Source organism: Tursiops truncatus, chromosome 12 (assembly GCF_011762595.2).
Source record: "Tursiops truncatus isolate mTurTru1 chromosome 12, mTurTru1.mat.Y, whole genome shotgun sequence".
NCBI classification, from domain to species: domain Eukaryota; kingdom Metazoa; phylum Chordata; class Mammalia; order Artiodactyla; family Delphinidae; genus Tursiops; species Tursiops truncatus.
The window spans coordinates 85,306,922-85,331,317 of NC_047045.1; positions in this window are offsets into that span (position 1 = coordinate 85,306,922).

Genomic DNA, 24,396 nt, shown 5'->3' on the forward strand with positions numbered 1-24,396 from the left:
TTACTAGCTGTATGTCAATGTCAATGATTCAACACATCTAAAATTTGACTACTTTTTCTGGAATATTGGAACTAATAACATCACTTTGAAAGCTTTTTGAGAAGAATAAATGTGAATCTACCTATCTTGATGCCTGGACACAGATAACTCCTCAATACAATTTGGTTTTGTTTGCTTGGATTGTAGAACATAAATTTCAAGGGTTTGTTAGGACCAGTACAAATACCAGCACTGATAACATCTCATTAATGATGAAGTGAAAGTATTATACAAACTATAATTTAACATTTCATATTTATATATTTATTTATATATAATATATATATTTATATATTTAAAATTTAGATTTATATATATTTGGAGATCATGATTATAAAAATGCCAACACACAGTACACTACAATACACTTTAAAATATGTTTTCCCCTTTACAACAAAATTTCCAGCTTTAATAATTTACTACCAAAGCAAAGACAGCTAAATACTTAAAAAAACATATATATCCACATACATACATATATATAATGGTTCAAATATTAAATTGGATAGCAATCTTAACATAAAATAATAAAATTGACTCCCACCTAAAAATAATCTCCCAATATCTGAATCATCATGACACTCAACCTTAAGGGAATCAGGTTACACAAATTACATTCTATACCGTATTTCTTATTTCCATAATGCATTTTATGTTTTTTAATGATGTGATCTCTTGGTACCAGGATCAATGACTGCTTCTTTCTTATATATCTTATAAACCTAGCACATAGCCCTGTACATTTATAATGAATGAATATATTGATGAGTAAATAAACTTATAAAGGAGTGAAGGAGTCACAGGAATGTTACATACACCAAGGGAATGCAATGTCTTATTCTGTAAAATAAAATCTTTATCTCAGTTGTCTCTGCTTTTTCTATATAGGAATGCAGCTTAGGAGATGAACCACCAATTATCAGATCATTGAGGAGATTTAAAACAGAACTTGTGAATATTTTCCTAGAAATTCTGGCATCCCAACGACTGTTGTTACAGACACACTTGAAGATGAAGATAGGAAAATTGGAACATATTTTAAATACCAACACCAGAATGATGAAGCAACACATTCGTCCTACAGGAAGCTGTTGAAATAAGTTTTGTTTGTAAAAAAGATCACTTTGGGGGAATATGAAATATGAAAGACTGTCACATAAAAGGGAATTAGCCTTTTGCATTGTCCTAAGAGGTAGGGTCGTTAACTGCAGGTTAGGATTTACACATAGGAAGATGCACTCTGACTGAATTTCGTGAGAAAATGTGTTGTTTCCAGTACTCCTGGTATTAAATGTAGATGAGACACTCATGGTGGAAGAAATCCAAGCTGAACAAGTGTAGTTTTAGGATTATTTCCAACCTTATAATTCTGTGAATCTATGATTCATAATAGAAAGATTTTTTTTTAATATTCCAGCACTCACTCCATGGAATTATTAATGAATCACATCTATTAAAGAAAAAGTCAGTAAGGAAAAGAGGTGAAAAGACCACTCCCTGCAGCTAAATTCTCAAGGATATGTGCTTCTCTACCAGGCCCTGGTTAGTAGATGCATCTGTGTGTGTGTGTGTGTGTGTGTGTGTGTGTGTGTGTTTGATGCTTCTTTTTGTTTTGTTTTTGAGGGGAGGGGTATTACGAGAGAGCTTTCTTGTATTTTTTCCTAAGTGGTGAAAAGAATGCAACTCTGAGACCTTTACTCAATTGGAAAAATCTAATGAAATGAGGCAGCGTTTATTATTCCACCTGGTGGCTTTTATGTTCCATATTCTAGAAGTGGTTACCCACTGTAAATGGTGTTAGTTAAAAAGATCTCAGAGGGAATAGTGCCATCCACCAACAATTGTTCTTCTGATTTTCTTTAGAGACAAACACCCTGTGTCAGAGATGAGACTGACAGCAGTTAGGCTCAGTGCTGTGGCTTCCTGCTGAGCAGCCTGGCCTCTGGTCTAAGTATCTCTACTGGCTAGCCAGGCCGTAGGTATCTATTATAAAACTCTATTTCAGTCGTGCATCTTGCAGAGATATCAGATCAGCCTTGCCTAGGCATTTGTAGTAACCAGCTAAAATGCTGAGGGCCAAAGACCATTTAAGATGGATTTTTAAATTTTTGTGGGATTGTCAGTGACTCACGTAAATAAAACAAATAAAAACACAAACTCAATAAAGATTCAGTTAACAATTATACTGTAGACAGAAAGCAAAGTCAACATACAGTACTTCTTCTCCTACAATATGTAATATAGTTGCTCATTTACTGTTGAACAAAAATTAAGTGCCAATCTAATTTTCTCCAATGAGATATTCTATAAAATATCCATTAGAGCATTTCAATATTTTACTCAATTGAGCACAGAACAAAGACACTATTTGAGAAGGATAATATTTTTTTTCCATTTAACGATATAAAGCATTGATTGGTTTTAATATATTTTTGTGTTTAAAAAATTTACTAAAAATGATCTGGCCTGAATGGCAAAGTCTGACAACATCCCTCCAGCTGGTCAAGATCATGTGTGGACACTCACCTCCTCCACATATGGCTTTGGATTTTAAAACCTAGGTTTATATATTATATTGTGGGAAGATGATCTGAGAAAAAAAATGGATACTGGGAAAAAATAAATTCTGAGATAAGATGAAAGAATAAACAGAAATGATTAAGGCAACTTTTAGTGTGTGTTAAGTGTAAATGCCATCAAGATATTAGGAAACTATTTTGGTGGCTTTTTTGTTTATATGGATTCCTCACTTCCATCTTTACCATTGATAAAAGGACAAAATAAGGAGTATTAAAAAATATCTCTTGGTACTTCCCTGGTGGCACAGTGGTTAAGAATCCACCTGCCAGTGCAGGGGACACCGGTTCAATCCCTGGTCCAGGAAGGTCCCGCATGCCGTGGAGCATGTGTGTTTTAGTTTTAGTTTCACAAATAAAACATTTGTGTTTTAGTCATGAAAGTTCTTTATACCTAATTGTTTCATAGGTATGCTCTTACTCACAGGTGTTTACGTAAAGATTGTAAAATCTGTTTCCTGAGGTTCCAAGTTTAGAATACAAAGCACCTCCTGCCTCATTGTTGCTGTAACCTGATCTCGGTGAATATCCCCTCTGAGTGTAGACCTGCAGCACTTTCCAACACCTACCCAGGGTATTCATCTTTCTTCCTGACTGACTTGTGTTTGAAACGCAATCAATGGATGGAAGCAAACATGCGTAGATACCACAGAATGTATTTTGTCCCTTCGAATTCACTTTGTGTTAACTCGGTGAGATATGCTGACTTGGTGGAACCATGGCAGCAATTTGTAAATGATGCATGAGAATGAAATGAAAGATCCCAGCTCAGTGTGCAAGGCAATCAAAGCTGTGTGTGTGTGTGTGTGTGTGTGTGTGTGCACCAAACTGAGCACAAACATGGCCTCCCAATGTTTCCCCTTTAGTTAAGAAAATCCCCAGCTATAAATTAAAAAGAAGTCCCCCAGATTTTCACTTCCTCCTCAGCAGTACATTAGAAGCCAATGAAATTCTAGAACATCGACAGTAACCGTGCAGCTGAAATGAGTCATCCAGTACATTAAGTGTATTTCCACATTTTAGATGACATTTACTAATCTGGAAGGAAGGATTAGTAAAAGTAGTTCAATTTTCTGATCATCTGGCACCTAAAAATGTCCCTACAAACAAGTCCTAATATAGTTCATGATTAAGGTGGTCCTGTGTAACCTGCTTCCTCAGATATATAGGCTAATGTCCCTGTTTATAATAAAAGACTCACAGACCAGTTCAGGTAAGGAGAGACGTTCTCATGTTTCTTGAAAATATGGAAATTAAAAGAGTAGACCTCATATAGCAATGTTACAGGAAAAGTTTCTCAAAATGACTGTTTGCCTCTACATTGTAAAAAGGAATCCATTACTTTTCTTCATATGATAGAGCATAGAATTTAGAACTAGAAACTTAAATTAACAAAATTATTGAACAAATGTAAACCTTTAAATATATACTATGCGTGCATTTTCTCATGGTCTATAATAAAAATAAAAAGCAGTCTTTTATAAATGGAAGTACTTCAACTTTTCCAAACTGGTCAATCTCGGTCTCTTAAAGAAGAAATGGTTATGATTTGCTCTCTACTGAAAAATTGAACACGTTTCCCTCTGGACAGAGATGGACTGTCCCTCTGGACTCTGCTTTTGTTCCTGGATTATAGGTATTTTCAGATTAAACACATCTTCCATCTTCACTAGGCTGTCCAGAGGTTTAATTGAATAACAGACTGTGTCATGCAGGCCACTTCACACACCACACACAACATGCATTTTGCCTTATTTTCAGTCTATTAGTTCTCTATCTACATAATCAGTCGTAAAATCAGGAAACATTTTTGCGATTTTTATACCTGTGATATTGAGGAAAATCACTGAGCAGATGACTTAACCAAGACAAAGCTAGAAAAAAGCGGTTTTGTGGTTCATATTTAAATATATTGGTGAAATGAGAAAAAATAATTGTGATATTTTTACCATAGTGGAGAAAAGAAAGGGAGAAACCTCTGTTTTCATTAAGTCTCTTTCTCAAAAGACTCAGAGCATGAGAGAGAGTATTTTAATCTATTGAGGTCCTGCTCTGTGTCATTATTGGGTTTTCACAGCCTTTTATCAGCAGAGATTATTATAGTCACTGGAGTCAGAAAATCAGGATGTGAAGGATCAGATGAGGACTGAATTAAATGGAGACCAAAAACTCAACTATACACTACATTTTCCTTCAAAAGTGCTAGAAAAATGTTTTAAATGTTTGTCTATGTATTATTTCTCATTTATCATAAACAATCATTTATCACTTACAAAATCTTAAGAATTTTTTAAAAATCTTTGAATTCTGTATTCTTTTGTGAAATTATTTTGAGAAAAATCTATTTTGTTCTGAAAAGTAGTTTTCCTATTTTCCACCTCATCAAACATCTTGATTACTGATAGGAAGCCCTCATATAAATTTAGTTTTCTTATAAATATACTTTTAACAATCATGTTTAGCTTCTGACAACTTTATTTTTATTGCATTATAAGTAATATATTCATGTCTTGAAAATGGTTTGGTTCAGAACTACAGCAGACAGAAATCCAGGTTTCTCCTTGAGTCTCTGTGCCATCCTTATAGATAAAGATACCTATTGGTAATTTCTATCTGAAAAACTCAACTAAAGAATATCTACTTAAATATATTGCTTATTGTAGTACAGCTTCCTAGCTTGGTAAATAGGTTCTCCTGAGAAACTAGTTCCCTTTTAGTTATAGAATTTTTGATAGAAACTTACTTGCCTGTGTCAGGAACACAGTTTCAGAACTCATGTTACTTCCTTAAGGGATAAATTTTCCACAGAAACATTTTACATAATTAGAAAGCTTCTCTCCAGTGAGGTATTAAGTCTTTCTTGCTCCCATCTCCTCCTCCTGGATTTAATGCCTTCCAGATCAATTCCCATATAGTTCCAATTATTTCTACTCCACTTACTTAGGAAATTTAGCAAACACAACTCTCTCAGCCAACACTCTATTATAGGTCCGTATTTTACCCTCACCTGAAAGGGATATTTCATGGTTAATACATTAGACATGTGCTGATCTGCTAAAAAGACCCTTATCATTCCCTAATGTTATTTTTAAGACATTTCCAGAAAACAAAACTAACATTTAGTCTAAATTTCAGTGTTTTGTGTAGCTTCTCTTTAAAAATATTCCATTCCTATTTTCCAAATAAAAAAATATTGCTGTCTTTAATAACAAAATGACTTAAAGCAATTTTTATAAATCAAAATAAGAACACAATACAAAATTGAAAGATTAAAAAAATCAGTTTTAGAAAGATCATTTGGTTCTCCTTAGAAATGCGAGCTTACAGTTCTGAGAGGATTTATGACACTGTTTTAAAATTCTTAGTTAACTTACTTGTTTCTTACTCTGCGCTGTGTGTTCCTGCAGTATCTAGTTAATCATAGTATTCCCACATGGCTGCTTAATAGTGGAATGAAAGATGAATGAATAATGTTAAAATGTATCCTATTTTTAGAACATACTTTTATTATAATAGAACATTTGAGGGGAAAAAACAAAGGATGTCCTCAAAGAATGTAAGAAATACTTTTGAAGTTAAATTTTGAACAAGCTTCCTCCCTGTCTTCTGTCAAATTTGAACTGTATACTCATTCTGATTCTGAGGAATGTTAGGATCTACAGAACTTGGATAACACCAAAGGCAGACTTGAGATGTGGTGTGCAAGACCAGTGACTCTGGAAAAAGCTTGTTTCACAGAAATGTGAAAATCCCTGTGCAGAGTCTATATTGGTACCACCTGAATCTGACCAAACATTGCCCTTGGAAAGCCAAGAAGTTCCAATTCATCTGGGCTGGACATTTTAAGACCAAGAGAAGAAAAGACGAGGGGAATGAGTGAAACTTTCTCCAAATGCCTCGGCAGTGTTTGTCATCCTGCCCGTTCAACCCTTTCAAGCTAAAAGGGTCTTTTTCTTTGTCTTTCACCACTTGTGAGACTTCCACTGTTAAGGTGAGTTGATTAGTCCAGCAAACAGATGTGAGCCCCAGTGAACCATCCAGGAAAAATGACAATACATCCAAGAGGATCCAATAGCAACAAGAGAGAAAAAGATTGGAGCAAACACAACAGTCAGCAAAGTATGGCTGTTAGAGGAAAGTGTATATATAAGTTAGGGTTCTCCAGAGAAACAGAACCCATAGCTGGAGACACAGGGGAGAGCTGATATTGTTTTTCTAGTCTGGAGGCCATTAGGCTGGCAGAATTCCCTCTTGCTTGGGGGACATCAGTCTTTTTTTGTAGCCAAGGCTTCAAGTTATTGGATGTGACCACACGTTATAAAGAACAATCTGCCTTACTAAAAGTTCACCAATTAAAATGTTAATCTCATCCAAAATACCCTCACAGGAACATTCAGAATAATGTTTGACTACATATCTGGGCACCATGGTTCAGCCGAGTTGACATATAAAATAAATGAAAACAGAAACAATGTATTCAGCAGGTGAAAAAAGAAAAAATGAGATTCAGGAGGATCATAAAAAAGATATGATGGAGATAAAAACAAACATGACTTATCAGGTAAAATTCAACAGAAGAAATATAGACAGGGATGGTCATTGTTTATACCTGTGTTAGTAGCCTTTAGAATAATCACATGAAATTAATATTTCATTGTACAGAGTGAAAATATAAAGTGATGAAAACTGTAAGATTCTTAGAAGATGTAAAGGTTGTAAGTAGTTGAGGTTCCAGGAAGATAAAAATACATATGTGGAAGATAAACAAGAATTATACAAAGAACAGAGGAAAATGCCCATGAGTTGAGGAAATATCTACATCTGTAAATTTAAAGGACCCACCTAAATCTAAACTGAACTGATAAGAAAAATGCACACTTAGGCTCATCCTGGTTAAAAAATATGCCAATTTCCCAGATAAATTTCATGTTTCCTGTGAAAGATACATCAGACTCTGCATGAGGAATCAGTCTACTGAAGAATGAGCATCAGGAAATTAAAGTGGCTGAAGAGTCACCTACATATGGACTTGTGGATAGCATTAAATAGAGAATTGCTTATAGAACTAAGATTCAATGGAAGAAAAAGTGGGAGATTATAGTATGTAAAACTCTGATCTGAAAGTATAGAGTACAAATATAAAACTGGGGAGAGAATGAAGATAGAGTATAAAAAATAACCTACTTCGGTTATTAGTATTGGTATCATTATTCTGAAGTATTTGTATGTGCAATGATGAGATATTCCAGTTCTATCATCTGTGACACTGACAACTAGAAATCTCTGTGTAAATGAAAGGAGACACAGATGTGGAAGGATTAAAATAGAAACTGTGTTGTCCTGGGAATTAGATGTATATGCATAAACAGACAAGATATGGAATAGGTATTAAGTAAATAAATGTTTGTGTGTATAAATAAATTTAAATATGTGATGATCAGACTCTAGAATACTCTGATCATCCCCACCTCCTGGAGTTCACATCCTAGTATAATTTCCACTACTTGATTTTGGGTTGAACCTATGTTATGCTCTTGACCATCAGAATATGACAAATAAGATTGGATGTCACATCCAGAATTCAAATTGCACTGTGTAAGACTCCTTCTTGCCAGTAGATTTGCTCTAAGAACTGTCCTTGGTATCTTGAAGTAAGCAACCAAGATAGGGAAGCTCAAGGGCAGGGGACTCTGAGCATATCTTGTACCTGAGGGCAGTCTTCATCCAAGAGCCAGCAAGAGGTCAAGGATCTCAGTCCTACAACTCAAGGAACTGGATGGTTCAGTTGACCAAATGGTGCTGACAACCTGATGCTCTTGGAAGCAGACGCTCTCCCATTTGAGCCTCCAGATGAGAATGCAGCCCAGGTGACCCTCAACTGCATCTTGTAAGACCTTATACAGAAGACCCAGCTAAGCTTTGCCCTGAAGCTCAGTCCAAGAGCCTAGAACTAATGAAACTCCAAAGACACAGGCATATCTCATGCCCAGAGATTTTAGATTTGAGTCTTTAAATACAATTTTCTGTTTAAAGAAACCAGAGCTTCTTGAAGAAACAGATTAACTTAAATCTTGAGAAAGAAATGTGCAAGAACTTGAAACAAGGAAATTATCAAAGATTATTGGGTTTATGTCAAAAGGAGAAAGGAGCCAGCTTGAAAAAGCACTTAGTGCCAAAAATATGGGACTATCATAAATGTAATAATGATAATATGTGTAAAGGATTTTATCTCATTAAATATATTTAAATGAATTACATAGTAAAATGAATTCATTACCTTCTGAAGATGCTAGAGGAACAATGCATTTGCATTAAAATTGGGCATTTATCTTGACTTTCCTATATGAACTGTACCAATGGGCAACCAAAAAGATGAAGGGAAGAGACTCATTAGAAAATTACCTAACAAAAAGTATAATAAATTTATAAATAATAACTATTTTGCAATCCCCAATAAATTGAGGATATAGAAATTAGGGAGCAATACTACTAAGATCAAAAAAACATGAAAACCAGACATCCTGCAACTATAAACTGGAAATCATTATAGTATATTTACTTCATAAGGCCATGGTGTGCTTTAGTTAATGCATAGAAGAGTTCCCGGCACAAAGAAATCACTAATGTAAATGTTAACTGTCATTACATAGACTCAGAGAGGCACACACATGCAAAGAAATATATTTACCTTTATATAAATATAAAATATATTATTTAAAACACACAAATATACATCCTTAATTTCTCCTCCACTCTCCAAGCAAAGCTTACAACATTATTTAATTTGTGATAGTTGGATGTCTACCAAGGATTTAGTGTGGTATATAAGTCTAAATGTGTGTGTCTATTTGGTGGGGGGTTGTATGTGTTCACGCATGAACTTTTGAAAAAGGAAGATCTTACTTTAACCTTCAGAAATGGCTGCTATAATCAAACTTTTACAAACCATATGGAATCCCTCAAAGGACTCTCCTTTAATGTGGCATTGTGGTTTCGACCACAAGGTAATGTTCTGTTTATGTTGACTTGTGCCAGGGAATATTAGAAGCAAGCCTTTACTTTCAGGGACTTTTTCCAACTGTGTCAAAATAGTAATTATAATTTCCAACTCATTTTGTGCAAGTTTTTGTTTAAAGTTAAGACAAGGCAAAGAAAAATAATGGATCTCATTGGGACGTGTTTACATGTGGTGTTAAACCTAAAGGTCCTTGCATATCTGGCTCTGCCTGCCTGCCCTGCATCCTCATCCTCCCCTCTTCCCCTTACTCATCATGGCCCACTCATCCCAGTGTTCTCTGATGTTCTGGATATGGCCTTTGCCAGTCCCTTGAGTTTTTTACCTGCTGTTTCTGATAGCTGAAATGCTCAGGCCTCAACATTTTGTTATCACTGTAATGTTAAATTGCAGAAATGGAGAACACATTAGATAAACCAATAGCTACCAGAGATATAAAGACATAAAAATAAATATAAGTAAACAGTAATTCTGGACTTTTTTACTTGAGGGAAAGTTTATAAATAGTGCAATGCACACACCTTAAGTGTACAATTTAATTAATTTTGACAAATACACATTAGCATCACCCAGACAAGATAGAGAATATGTCCATCCCCTTAGAAGTTTTCCCTGTGCTCCTCTTCAGTACTTTTCTACTCACTGTTCAAATTTTTATTACTATAAATTAATCTTGTTTGTTCTACAACTTTATGTAAATATTTAACTTCTTTATTTAACATTTTTTTAGATTCCTCCATGTTATTGCATATGTCAATAGCTCATTTAAAATAAAATTACTGAGTAGGCATTCCCTTGTATGTTTGACTTTTTAAAAATCATTTTTTTGTTGATAAAAATTTGTTTTTTTTTTCCAGTTTGGGGTTGTTAAAATAGCGTTGTTATGAAAAATTTTACATGAGTCTTTATGTAAGCATCTTTCATTTATCTTGGGCAGATAGTACTTAAAATTAAAATTGTTGGGTCACAACCTCAGTGTATATTTAGCTTGGTAAGAATTTTGCAGATTGCTGTATCATTTTGCTCTCCCGTCGGTAATGTATGCAGGTTGTAGTTTCTTCACATTCTTGCCAACATTTTGTTTAGTCATTAATTTTAATTTTGACATTCTTTTGGATTGGAAAATGGCATCTCATGATAGTTTTAGTTTCTCTTTCCCAATGACCAGTGATATTGAGCACCTTTTGATATGCTCACTGGTTATTTCTATATCATCTTCGTGAAGTTTCTATTTGTTGCCATTTTTGATTAAATTTTTATTTCTGTTATTGAGCAGTGAGCGTTGTTTATGTGTTCTAAATGTAAGTTCTTTAAAAGATATGTGTATCGTAAACATTTTTTCCCCAATCTCTGCAGCAAGCTTTGCTTTTAAAAATTCTCTGATAATCTAAAAATGGAGAATAACCTCTCATTTAATTTAGTAATGACTTTTCATTAAATTCATTGAAATGAATATTTCAATTAATTTAAAATACCATCAAATTAAAATTTATTCTACATTTCAGGGAATGTTTATCTGAAGTTAAATAAAGATTTCCAAAATTTTAGTATGATTGTGTAATCTATGGTTCTTACAGTATTTTGAAACATATCAATTTTGTTAGTATAGTTAAAAGAAATGAACTATTACCTAAAGTAGTGGATACTGCTGCATATTATTATTACATCATCATTCTTATTATGTCTTTAAATAACTAGAGCAATATTTCTCAATATTGCATGCACGTAAAAATGGGGACAAATTGCCTTGCTAAACTATAACTATTTCTCTAGTTATAGAAATAGTTTATACAACTATTTCTCTAGTTATAGAAATGGGTTCTATAACTATTTCTCTCCATCACATTAGCAGTCAGTATGTTATTAAAAGATTCTTTGCTACTGAATATTTTATAATATTCAGATGAGAGAAAATGTCTCTTAATTCTAACCTAATCCAAAAAAGTTATACAAATTTTAGTCTATTAAGAATCAAATTAGTCATTATTTTAATTTTAGTTATTAATATTATATTAATAACATAGGGAAAACAATATGAAAAAGAATATATATATATAACTGAATTGCCATGCTGTACACCTAAAATAAACACGATATTGTAAATCAATTATACTTCAATAAAAAAACTTTAAATATTATGCTAATATATCAAGTCTATACTAAATTAAATTTGACATTTAATTTCTTAATTTTCAGACCTTTAGCTCTATAACAAATTTCTGAAGGTCTTTGTAAAATCTTAATTTTTGGAGGAAACTTTAGTTGTTCTTGGCATAGCATAATCCATTTCAGCAGATTAAAATAATTGCTGACTAAGCATCAAGATATTGTGTTTTGTTTTTCATGTATGTGTTTTGGTGGTAGATGTTAAGGTTGCTCAACAGCATGTCCTGTTCCTCTCCTTTCAAGCACAAGGTTGTGGAAATTCACCACCAATTCAAGATTAGACGTGGCCAAGTGACTTTACTGGTCAAGGAAAAGTGGGCAGAACTGAAATGTCACTGAACTGCTAGTTCTGGACTCTCTGGCACATTCTTACCTTTGCATGTGGGAACAGGTTTTGGCCCTGAGGTACCATAACATCAAAGCAGTCTGCAAGGCTGAGATAACAAATGCATGGAGAGTAGCCAACTTGCACAGACTGTGGTGGTGAGAAGTACATTTCTCTTAGTTAACTGAGATTATATAGGTGTTGTTACTGTAGCTTAACCTGGCCTATCCTTACAGAGTCTGAAAACACAATTACGAATCTCATTATTTTTATTTACAATCCATAATGACGAAATAATTATGTGTTTGAAAAGTCATGCTGTAATTACCTGTGACAAAATAACAGGTTTTGAAAAGCATGAGGGTATTACCAGAAGTGTTCTAGTGATAGATCGAGATGTCCACAATGTCCATAAATGCATCTTTTATTTTTTAACTGAAAAAAATTATTTTATGGGTTTTATTTCCTGCCTTCAAATAGAAAATTTGAAAAAAATACACAAATGTAAAAAAAAAAAGCCATACTAATCCTATTGATGTCTACATATTTTGGTATGTTTTCTTATAGAATTTGCTTTTTATTTTCATTTTTCACATATAAGTTAAAATAGTTATTAAGTACTACATAATGATAACTGACTACTCTGGAAATAGCTACATATTTCTAAAGTGCATTTCATTGTTCCCCGATTTATTAAACAATAACTATTATTTTATCTTGTCATTTGATATTGTAAGGAACATCGTTATGAACAACATTTATTGTGCTGTGATATTCAGGACCCCAACAGAGTTGGAGGGAGCTATTATGTCACAACAAATGACCTTAAGTTGCTGCTCTATTATTGAAGGTACTTTGCTTTGTGCCCATGATCACAGTTCCTTCTTTTACTGTCAGGATCATAGAGCTATCATTATGTATCCTTGGGCAAGTTATTTCTCATCTAGGTTTCAGTTTTGCATTTTCAAATATTCCTACTTCATAAACTCCAGGAGAGAATTAGATGATAGTAATACAAGTAGTGAGCTTAGTACACAGTAGGTGCACAATAATTAGTAGTTCTTATTACAATTCTTGCTATGGGCATTATCTACATTTAAATTATAACTTCAGTTGTACTCTGAGCTTTCAAACAGATGTGCAAACCCAGTAGAATTTTGTGAAGAAACCTGAAGAAAAATATAAGCAAATCTTCCAGGGAATGAACAGCTGTGAAATTTATTTTGTGGCTCAGTGGTCATGGTTCTAATGAATGCTGCATTTTGAATAGGCAAGATTGATGACTGTATTCTTTTAATAAATGTGGGAGCTTTCATGGAATACAAAATTTAGCAAAATTTAGAATCCTGGATAAGTCATCCTTCAAATAATCCATGTCTGAATTCCACTTTTTCTCCTTTCCACTGCATTATGTATTGTTTTATGCCAAAACAATATATGCAATTATTAAAAACAATAATTAAAGAAAACAATAGCATTCATATTATATTAACAATAATAGTATTTGATGGCTGGATGAGTGGAATGACAGATTCAAATCTAGAGAATCCCCAAAGCCATCATCATTTATCTCAAAGGAACTTTATCTGAAGGATGGGGTTATAAAGAATCTGTAAACTGGACCAGAAACTCAGACTGAGGAGTCAGAGACAAACTAGAAGACTCCCATGTTATAGACAAAAATTCTGCCTTTTAACACAATCCCAAGATTTTGAACTTGTGTGGTGCAGGAAGAAAAAGCAAACTTCAAAAACTCTGAAGGAAAACACTATCAGGATAGAAAAGACAGAGCCCTGCTAGGCTCTTTGCTAAAAACCAGAGCGTCCCATGCCTGTGAATAAGGCAGAGCTGAAAAGCAAGCTAATCTCTCATACACTTTGGGTGCTTAGAAGAAAAAAACTCCATTATGTGAAGTGGTTTGCCATAAACATTCTACAGTTCTTTCCTGTAGGACACTTGAAACTAGAGGTAGACCAAGTTTAAGCAAAGCTTCACCCTAATTGCAGACAAGATGTGTTACTAATTGTTCACAGATTCAGCTCCTCATCCTATCAGCCTAACAGAAAAAAAATACACACTATCTGAGGAAGAAAAATTACAATGTCAATTACTAGATATTATGAGACAAAGGAAGAACTTTTGAGACAAAGAAAACAGCAAGAAAATAAAACCTATAGTCAAGAGGAAAAGAGTAAAATAGAAGTAGATACACAGACAGTCTAACTGCTGAAGTTAATAGATGATATCTTTACCTCAAATACATATTTTTAATAAGAAGAGGACAAGGAAGTCATGGATCTTAAAAAGTGCAGAATGTTAACAGATAATTGCAATCTCTTAAACACAAAGCAGATATTCTATAATTAATACAATATCAGAAAGTAAATGATCATGAAATAGATTTAATTAATGCAACAGAAGATAGGATTAGTAAATTTGAAGACAGGTAAATGGAAATTATCAAAATTGAAACCCATAGGTAACATTTAAAAAACATGATCAGAGTACAGAAGTATATAAAAATGTCAGGTTATTGATCATACATATAATTAAAGGACCAGAAAAAGAGGAGAGAAAAATTGGGATGGAATTATTCTTAGAAGTGTAAAGGGAGATATATTTCCCACTGCTTATTGTTAGTATACTAAAATACATTGATTTTTCTATAATGAACTTGTAATATCTGATTCTGTTAGATACACAGTTTTAGTTCTGATAGTTGTTTTGTGCATTTATTAGGATATTCTACACATACATATGTACCACCAGTGAATAAAGAAAACTGATTTATTTCTTTGTATTTGGTAAAGTTTGAGGTATTTTTCTTCCCATATTGCACTGAGAACTCAAGTACAATATGAATAGAAGTAGTGAAGAGAGACTTCATGTCTTGTCTTAATATAGAAGAAAACATTCTTTCACTCATAAGTATAATGTTGTTATAGGATTTTGGTAGATAGCTTTTATCAGGTTAAGGGTGTTTCTTTCTATTATTACCTTTTTGAGAATTTTTATGATGAATTCATTTAAAATTTTGTCAGATGTGTTTTTTTTAATCTATTCACTCATTATATTTTTCTCTTTTTTGCTCTTAATTTGGTGAATTACCTTTATTGAGTTTTTAAAAAATATATTGAACAAACCTTGCATTCCTATGATAAACTTCCTTAATTATAACATATTGTCCATTTCATATATCACCAGTTTTTATTTTCTAACATTTTGTTAAGGAGTTTTACTTTTATATAATTAGTGATGTTGGTTTAAATTTTTTTTTGCAATTCTTTTATCTGGTTTTGGAAGCAAGGTTATACTTGTCTTATAAAATGTGTTGAGAAGTGTCCCTTCTGCTTCCATTTTCTGAAAAAATGATTGTATAGACTGACATTTTTTTCTCCCTAAATGTTTGATATAATTCACCAGCACTGACATCTTAGGCTGAAATTTATTTTGTAGGAAAAAAATTACTTATACAATTTTAATAGAAATAGGGCTACATATTAATAGATATCAGACTTTAATAGGCTATTGGATAGCTTATGCTTTTATATCAATAGTGATATAAAAGCGACAGTAGTTGCATGGAGCACAGGAGTAGATGGAGATTAACTGGCAAAATAAACTTTTTAGGAAAATGGAAATGTTTTGTATCTTGATTATGGTGGCAGTTACATAGGTACATGTATTCTTCAAACTTCAGTGAACTATACAATCACTATACATATATAGGTTTTATATAAAGCTGATTAAAAATAAAAATGAAAAATATAATTTAAGTTTGCTCTTGAATAGCTATCATTCTGCTTCCTCATCCTAGAAATTAGGAAGCTCAGACCCCTCCTTTTATTACAAACTGTTTCTGGTCCTTTTAGTCCAAGCTACTTGTGGAGTTTTCTTTCATACCAGCTTCTTAAATCCTTTCTGGGTTTCCTATGAATATAATAGGGACTTATACCATGCTCCAAAAGGACCATCCATAAATCTTTTTTTTTTTTTTTTTTTTTTTGCGGTACTCAGGCCTCTCACTGTTGTGGCCTCTCCCATTGCGGAGCACAGGCTCCGGACGCGCAGGCTCAGCGGCCATGGCTCACAGGCCCAACCGCTCCGCGGCACGTGGGATCTTCCTGGACCAGGGCACGAACCCGTGTCCCCTGCATCAGCAGGCGGACTCTCAACCACTGCGCCACCAGGGAAGCCCTGAAAGTGGATCTTATAGCCACATCTTGATGTTATCTATCCTCTGATGTCTTTTATTGCTTAAAGACTCTCTTAAGGATGAAACCCCATTAAAAAAAATAATTCTTCAACCATATACCCCATCTTTTATATTGCCACTAAATTCTGCTTACAAACTGAACACAAATGAAGAAAGGAATTTTTAAAACAAACACAGTTAGGAATTTCAAAGAGGTCATGGGAGTTGAAGTGTGAATCCCCAAGGAAAAAATAAGCAGAAACTTGTCTGTACATCTGCCCTGCTTTTACCATCCCATCGTTGCCTTCGCTGTAACTCTTTAAACAAGAGGGATAGCTCTTAAACTCTTAAACAAAGGGTACAATTCTTCTCCGTGAAAAATCTGCTTTCATAAAGGAGAATGACTTAGAACACTTCAGATGAAGAAGATTAAGAGAACAAAAACACTTTGAAATAAATACATTCTAGACTGCTTTCTAGAGGTTCCATGAACCTCTTTGGGACATTTTGGTTCTTAATTCTATCTCCTTTTCTGACATTCTCACTCTACATCTCTCCTCTCTCCTGTAACCTCTCATCCACCAAAATGTTTCAATGCAGGAACAAGGGATTATTTCACCAAAGCCAGGGAGTCCTGACGAAATGGAAAATAACATAACACTGGAGATTCTTTGTGAAAGAATACTAACAATATTTTATATTTTCTGCCTACATGGTTTAGAATTTATATCATACCAGAACAACTCTACATTATCTCTATTCTTCAATTAGTAAATTCTAAAGAATATGACACAAATATCAATTAAGCAATGCTAAACCAAGTCACATAATTAGAATAGAGGAGAAATAAAGACTAGTTATTAATCTGGTTCTGGTATGAGTAAAGTATGTGGTGAAGGGAAATGCTATGATGATGAAAGTAATTAAGAGTAGGAGGGACAAGTAGATAAAGAAACATTTTATTTTTTCTTTGTACCTCTCTTTCTCTCTTCCTTTCCTTCCTTCCAGGGAGAGGTCACAGAGATGAGATGGCTGAGCAGAAATCAATGGCGCTGGCTCCTTGGTGGTCTGAATCAATCCATCAGACAGACTGGTGGCAGTCACTCAGCCTCCACAGTCACCACCGCCCATGCTGGCACTTGTCACATTTGGAATTCATTTGCATAGCTGGGTAGTGCTCCCTGTGGAGTTACATTGAGCGGTTTTGCAGCTGCGACAGCTTGAAATAGAAAAGCTAATGCAACCAACTATTGGCTTCCTCAGTTCCTTCTCTTCCTAAACCTTAACTGGGAATTCTTGACATAGAAAGGGTGAGGATCATTTAAAATAGAAGGAGAAAAAAATGTGTAAATTTCTCAGGTATTTTGTGTAAAATATTATCAGGTATCCTCCATTTCTAATTTATCATTCCTTGACTCTAGTTTCTGCATTCACCTCTGACTATACTTACCTACTCTGCTTTGTTGATTGAAAAGAAGAATAGTACTGTTGGATTCATTAATATGTATTTTCCCTTTGCCTTGTGGAAAAAGAAAGACTTAAGTAACTTTCCTGAAGTTTGAAAATACAGAAAAAACTTTTTTCACTTCTATTTTTATATGTGTCCTTCTATTTGTATCTCTCTCTCTCTCTCTCTTTCTATCCCTCTCTCTAGCCCTATTTCTCTACATATACAAACATGTATATACACATGCATACAGCACAATGCATTGTAAAACAGAGGGCTTTGATTGATTTTCCTGAATTAATTGAATTTTAATGTGTTTTAAGAATATTATATGGAGAAAGTAAAATAACTTTTTCACACAGACCTCTGTACATTTGTCTATTAAATTTAACATTACATTACAGTTTAAGTGATTATTCTTTTGAAATATTAAAAAATATTACACACTAAATTATCTCTCAGTGGAATTTCTCTTCACATAGACAAAATAATGGATTACATGTTAAACATATTCCTTTTAAAATAAGTAGGCTATGGCCATATATTCTTACCATTTTAGAATATATTCTCGCGATAAAGGAACTCGGGGGCAGTGGAAAATCAACTTTTCTCATTAAAAAGGAATCAGGACAAAAAGTGTATTGACTGGAGAAAGCTGGGCTGGTGGCAGATTAAAAATTTTGTTGAGTTTATTCCCTTCCTATTTGTATCCAGAAAGATCTTCATTAAAATTTATTGATCCAACTAAATGAGTTTTATATGAGATGCGCTGACTTTTCCAAAAGTTAATATGATGCCTTAAATTAACAATGCAAAATCCTCTAACTCTATTTTACTTCATGCCAAATATCAGTTAAAACATCAGTATCTGAGAGGTTTCCATGAATCAGAGTTCATTGAACTTTCTAGACTATTATGGAGGCTACACTGCTTATTGATAAATTTGTACCTTCACCGAGGCTGTCGGGAGTGTGTGGTGAGTACAGCAGCAGAAGTGGTGGTTGAATAAAGCTGCTGTAAGAAAAGAAAAAATCAAAGGGTTTCATAATGTTATACATGCATGTAGATAGAGAACCTGACTGGATAAGAAAGACTATTCAGGACTCACGTAAGGAGAATATTTCACTCTGTTGATGATTCCTGCTAATTTTCAAAATCCCACCATGACTCCTGTTTTATCAGGATCTAGACAGCTTTCAGATTACATGCACACAGAGTTTCTTCCCCAATTACACCTCCAGGCCAACTTCTCTGAAAGATGCCATCTGCTGATGCTGGCCAAGGGGAAAGCAGAACATCTGAGGACTGGCACCAACAGAAATCTCCGTGACACATATTACCGGAGATTATGTGATAAGTCTTCGGTGTGTTTCCCAAATTGGGTTTGTATATTATCAGGTTTGGCTAAAACTAAAGGAAGAATTAGTTTCTAAGTCAACTAATGGAAAAAAATTTGTATGTAAATGTATCAAGATGGTCCTACCAGAAACTCCCACATAGTTATATATTCCACTTATGTTTTCCCAAGTGGAGATTTGCTTTTTCTATTCACTGCCTTATCTATTGATGATCATGTATGCCACTTATTGACCTCTTATTTTTTTCATTGACACATACTATGTGATGTATTCATTATGTCAGCTGAGAATTAAGCACTAATATTAGTCTTATTATATAAATGAGTAATCTGGGAGAAATTAAAGCAATGATGAAAGGAGGAAGAGAGAAAGATAACTAACTCATTATTCCATGTATTAGGCAACACAGAATTTTTTTTCTTCAAATTTGATTTCCTTTAACTCTCATAATCCAATGAAGCATTACTTCCATTCTCCACCTGAGGATAACAAGACTTGCCGAATGTTACACAAGTAATTGGTGGAAACAGTACTGTCCTTGGAGACAAAGAGGAAGCATGCCTCAGAAGGCTCCACTGTGGTCCTTCTCTGACCACATCTCTGTGCACAGGCAGGGAGTCCTGAGCAGCAAAGGGACATGCCCACGAGAGCTATTACGTCCCTCTGTAGACCATGCTCAAGGACCCTGGACTCCTGAATCCCTACCCAAATGGCCCCGGCTTACTTCCATCACCAGTATGGATGTTTTCTCCTCCCAAGGTTAAGCCATACCACTCAGGATTTTTACGCCAGGTTCAAAAGGACTCAGCTTGGTTGTGCAGGTGGTGTGTCCATGTCCATGTAGATCAGACTCCTCATGATGCTGCATAGAGTTGGAAGCAAGAAGAGGGAGTGTTAGGTCAGAAACTTGGGGAGAACTCTGAGTCTCAATGTGGTTCTAGCCTTCCAGATTGTTATAAAAATATATTTGTCAAGGTAGGAGGAGAGAAGATATTTTATTTAACATCCTGATAGCTTTATTTGTAATACTTAGGTATATTACACATGGACTTTTGAGGCCTCAGAAATGGTAGGGGTGGGACTTTGTGGAAGAACCAGGCTTCAACCCAAAATCTCTTAAATTCCAAGTTCTAAGCCCTTCACCAGTAAACCAGATCTTCTCTCTCTTTTCCCTTTGTGGGAGAAGTAATGTAAAATCCTTATAGATTCAATCAACATTTTTCTTATTTTTATTTTTTACCTACTTTAAAGACAGGAATTCTTTTGAACTTGCTATAGACTGAATATCTGTGTCCCTTCAATACTCATATTTTGAAATTCTAACCCCCAATGTGGTGGGTTTTGGACGTGTGGTCTTTGAGAGGCGTTTAAGTCATGCTGGCAGAGTCCTCATGAGTGGGATTAGCACCCTTTTAAAAGAGACCCCAGGGAGATTCCTCACCCTTCTGCTTTGTGAAGACACAGCAAGAAGACAGCTGTCTCGACCAGGAAGCCGGTTCTCACCAGACACTGAATCTGCCAGCATATTCATCTCAGATTCCTCTGACCCTAGAACTGTGAGAAACAAATTTCTATTGTTTATAAGCCACTCAGTCTATGGTAGTTTATTATGATGTTCTGGATGGACCAAGACAGCATTGTTCTCTGATTTCTGGTCATAGAAGAAAAGCTTTCAGAGTTTCATCATTAAGTATAATGTTAATTAATTTTTGTTTCACTTTGTTTTGTTTTGTTTGGGTAGATCCTTTCATTGAGTTGAGGAAGTTTGCTTCTACTCCTAGCTTTTTCAGCATTTTTTTCATAAAAGTGTTGGATTTTGTCAAATGATTTTTCTGTGTCTGTTATGATTGTGTGTTTATGTTTCTTTTTTATTAATATGTTATATTATATTGATTAAGTTTTGGATATTAAGTCATCCTTAGAATCTTGTGGTGAATTCCATTTGGTCATGATGTATAATCCTTTTCATATGCTAGATTCACTTCTCTAGAAATTTGTTGAGGTATTTTGCATCAATATTCTTGTAATATTTTGCAGTCAGATAAAACTGGTCTCATAAAATGAGTTAGAAAGTGTTTTTTTCCTCTTGGATTAGTGTTAATTCTTTAAATAATTGTTATACTTCACCAGCAAACTCATGTGGATTTGGATTTTTCTTCGTGGGAAAATTGTTTTGAATACTCAATCTGTATACTTGCTATGGATCTATTCAGTTTTTCTATGTCTTCTGAGTCAGTTTTGGTATCTTTTTAGGAATTTACCCACCTCATCTGTGTTATATAATTTGTTGATATACACTTGTTCAGAGTAGCTCCTTATGATCTTTATATCTGTAAAGCCAGTTGTAATTTTCCCTTTTTCATTCCTGATTTTAATAATTTGAATCTTCCGTCTTTTTCTCTTGGTCACTCTTGCTAAAGACATCAATTTTTTTGGTATTTTAAAATTATAGTTTTCTTAATTTTCTCTATTGTTTTTACTATTTTGTAGATATGGTTTATATCTACAATGAGTTGGCCTTAAGTAAAGGAGATTATCCTCAATAAGGTAGGTAGGCCTCATCCAATCAGTTGGAGGCCCTAAGAGCAACAGCTGAGGTTTCCCTGAGAAGAAATTCTGCCTCAAGACTGAAGCGCCAACTTCTGCCTAAATTTCCAGCCCGTGGGCTGCCCTGCCTGCAAGTTACAGACTTGCCAGCCCTCATAATCACGTGAGCCAAGTTTGTTTTTTAATTTTGTATAGATAGATAGAGAGATAAAATGTGTAGTGTATAATACATACGTATGTATATATATAATGCATAATTTGTGTGTGTATATATGTGTGTGTGTATATATATGTGTGTGTGTGTGTATATATATATATATATATATACAGTTATTCTGGCTGGGTCTCACTGAATTTCCTAAATATGTAAATTGGTATATTTAAACAAATCTGGAAAGGTGGGAATCACAACTTCCTAATTGTCCTCCTCCCTTCTTCTCTCTATTATTCTAACTGGAGTTCTGACACGGTGCTAGTAGGTCTCACACTATCCTATGTATCTTTTTAACTCTTTAAAAGGTAAGGAATTCCCTGGATGTCCAGTGGTTAGGGCTCAGAGCTTTCATTGCCGTGGGTCCGGGTTTGATCCCTGGTGAGGGAACTAAGATCTTGCAAGCCTCGTGGCATGGCCAAAAGAAAAAAAATGTAGCCCCTCTCTTCTACAGAGCAATTCCTGTATAATTTCTTCAAACTATCTATATAATTTTTTCAGATTTATCTCTAATTCTGTCTTAAGTTATGTTTATTTTGGTGCATAGCCACTTAATTTCTATTATAATTTCCATTCTAGAGTTTGTTTATTTCATATTTAAATTTATTGTTGTGTATTATAGTCTCTTTTCCTTCACTATATTTTTAGTCAATTTTGTTTCTTTAAGTACATCAAATAGGCTTATTTTATATATTAAATATGATAGTTCTAATATTGATAGTCATTGTATGTCTATATCTGTGATTTTTCCTGATAAATCAAAATAATTGTGGCTTCTTTCATTTTGTATTTAAAAGATTTGGTTTGAGAGCATTTTATTTTTATTCAGTAAGAAACTTTGAGCCCTGGATGTAAAATGTGTTTCTTCTGAATGTGTGTGTGTTTCTCTCTCCTTGTACTGTATGTGCACAGAATCTCTTTCACCTTTTTTTTTCTTCTTCAGGGGGCTAGGAGGCACTACTACACCCAAAATTGACATAAGCTAAATGTCTAGTTCTCATGTGAATTCTAGATTTTTCCTGTTTTTATCTTCTGAATGAGCTACCTATCAGAGGCCCTTATGTAGACAAGGTTTCCTTCAATGCAGCTTCTCTCCCTACTCAGGGACTTGGATCTGCCTCCTGCAATGGCTCCTTAAATTTGTGTTTTAAGCCAACAGAGATTGCCATATACTCTTGGAGAAATGTTGACTCCAGGGATTTTTGCTCTGTAGATTCATGACATTTTTTATTTTTCTGACCAGAATATTATACGCAAGAATCTTTAAATCTTTGCTTCAAATTTTAACTCACTAGAAATGAATTTAATCTACTATTCATTGACAGCTAATATGTTCTTGATATTTATGGAATAGAATGCAGTTTTATCTCATATAAGAATATATTTATGTAACAAGATATTTTTTATATTTTATATATATATATATATGTACCCACACACGACTATTGCAAGAGAAAGTTATATTAACATTACTAGTTAACATATATTTCATAATGACTTAGAATGTTTTAAACATTGAAATGTGTATTTTAAATTATGTTACTCTCCCCCTGGGCTCAGTGACATAGGGTGTAACTAATAATCTGTATAATATGAATATTTATATACACACATAATCATACATATTTAAATGTGGTGCTTCCTCTGATTATTCTAACACTGAGTGAATTAGAATACCTTACCATAATAAGGAAGTTGACTCTTTATGGAGACTATGGTGAGAATTCATTATATTACTTGCGAAACACTCATGAGAAAATCTTTTTGTCAAGAATTTCACATCCATTCTAGTTACACATTCACCATGTTCAACCCAGAAACATCATTTCTTTGGAACAACATTCGAGAAGATGCCCCTGGGAAATACAAAAAGCAAGTGATAAATTTTAAAGAATTGCTTTAAAGTGTTGTACAAATGAGGGCTTTGTTTGATTGCTGAGAGTTTCTGGAGGCTCCATGCATTTTCTGTAGGAGGCCCAGGTAGGATTTGGTTCTGTTCTGAGTGAAATCCGCAGATAATTTGAGTATAGAACAAAGGAGAGAATACAATAACCACAATCCAAATGCAGAATTGGTTTTAAGATTTCCTCCTGGGATTTTAGCAACTGTCTCAGTTGAAGTGCATGTCTAAGCCACTCACCCGTCACAGCAGCGTGGCAGTCACCAAACACTTGTCTCAGCCATCACTCACGATGCCATGTCACACATCCATCCCACGAGCAGCAGAAAAACAGGACTCTAAACATTTGGAACATGGAGAAAGCGGGGGAAAACCACTTTGGTTTTTCAGGAAGGTGAGGGTTAGTCTACTGATGAAAAGATCTTGAAAGGTGTTATATCTGATATATGACTAAACTCACGATAGTATATTTTTAAATGTAACTGTCCTTCTTTGAAATACCATATTTCATGTTATTAAGAACACATACAAAAGAGTGAAAACTAATGCAAATACAAATCAATAGAAACATATTTAGCAAATATAGAAAAAAGCCATTTAAAACACTTTATATACTT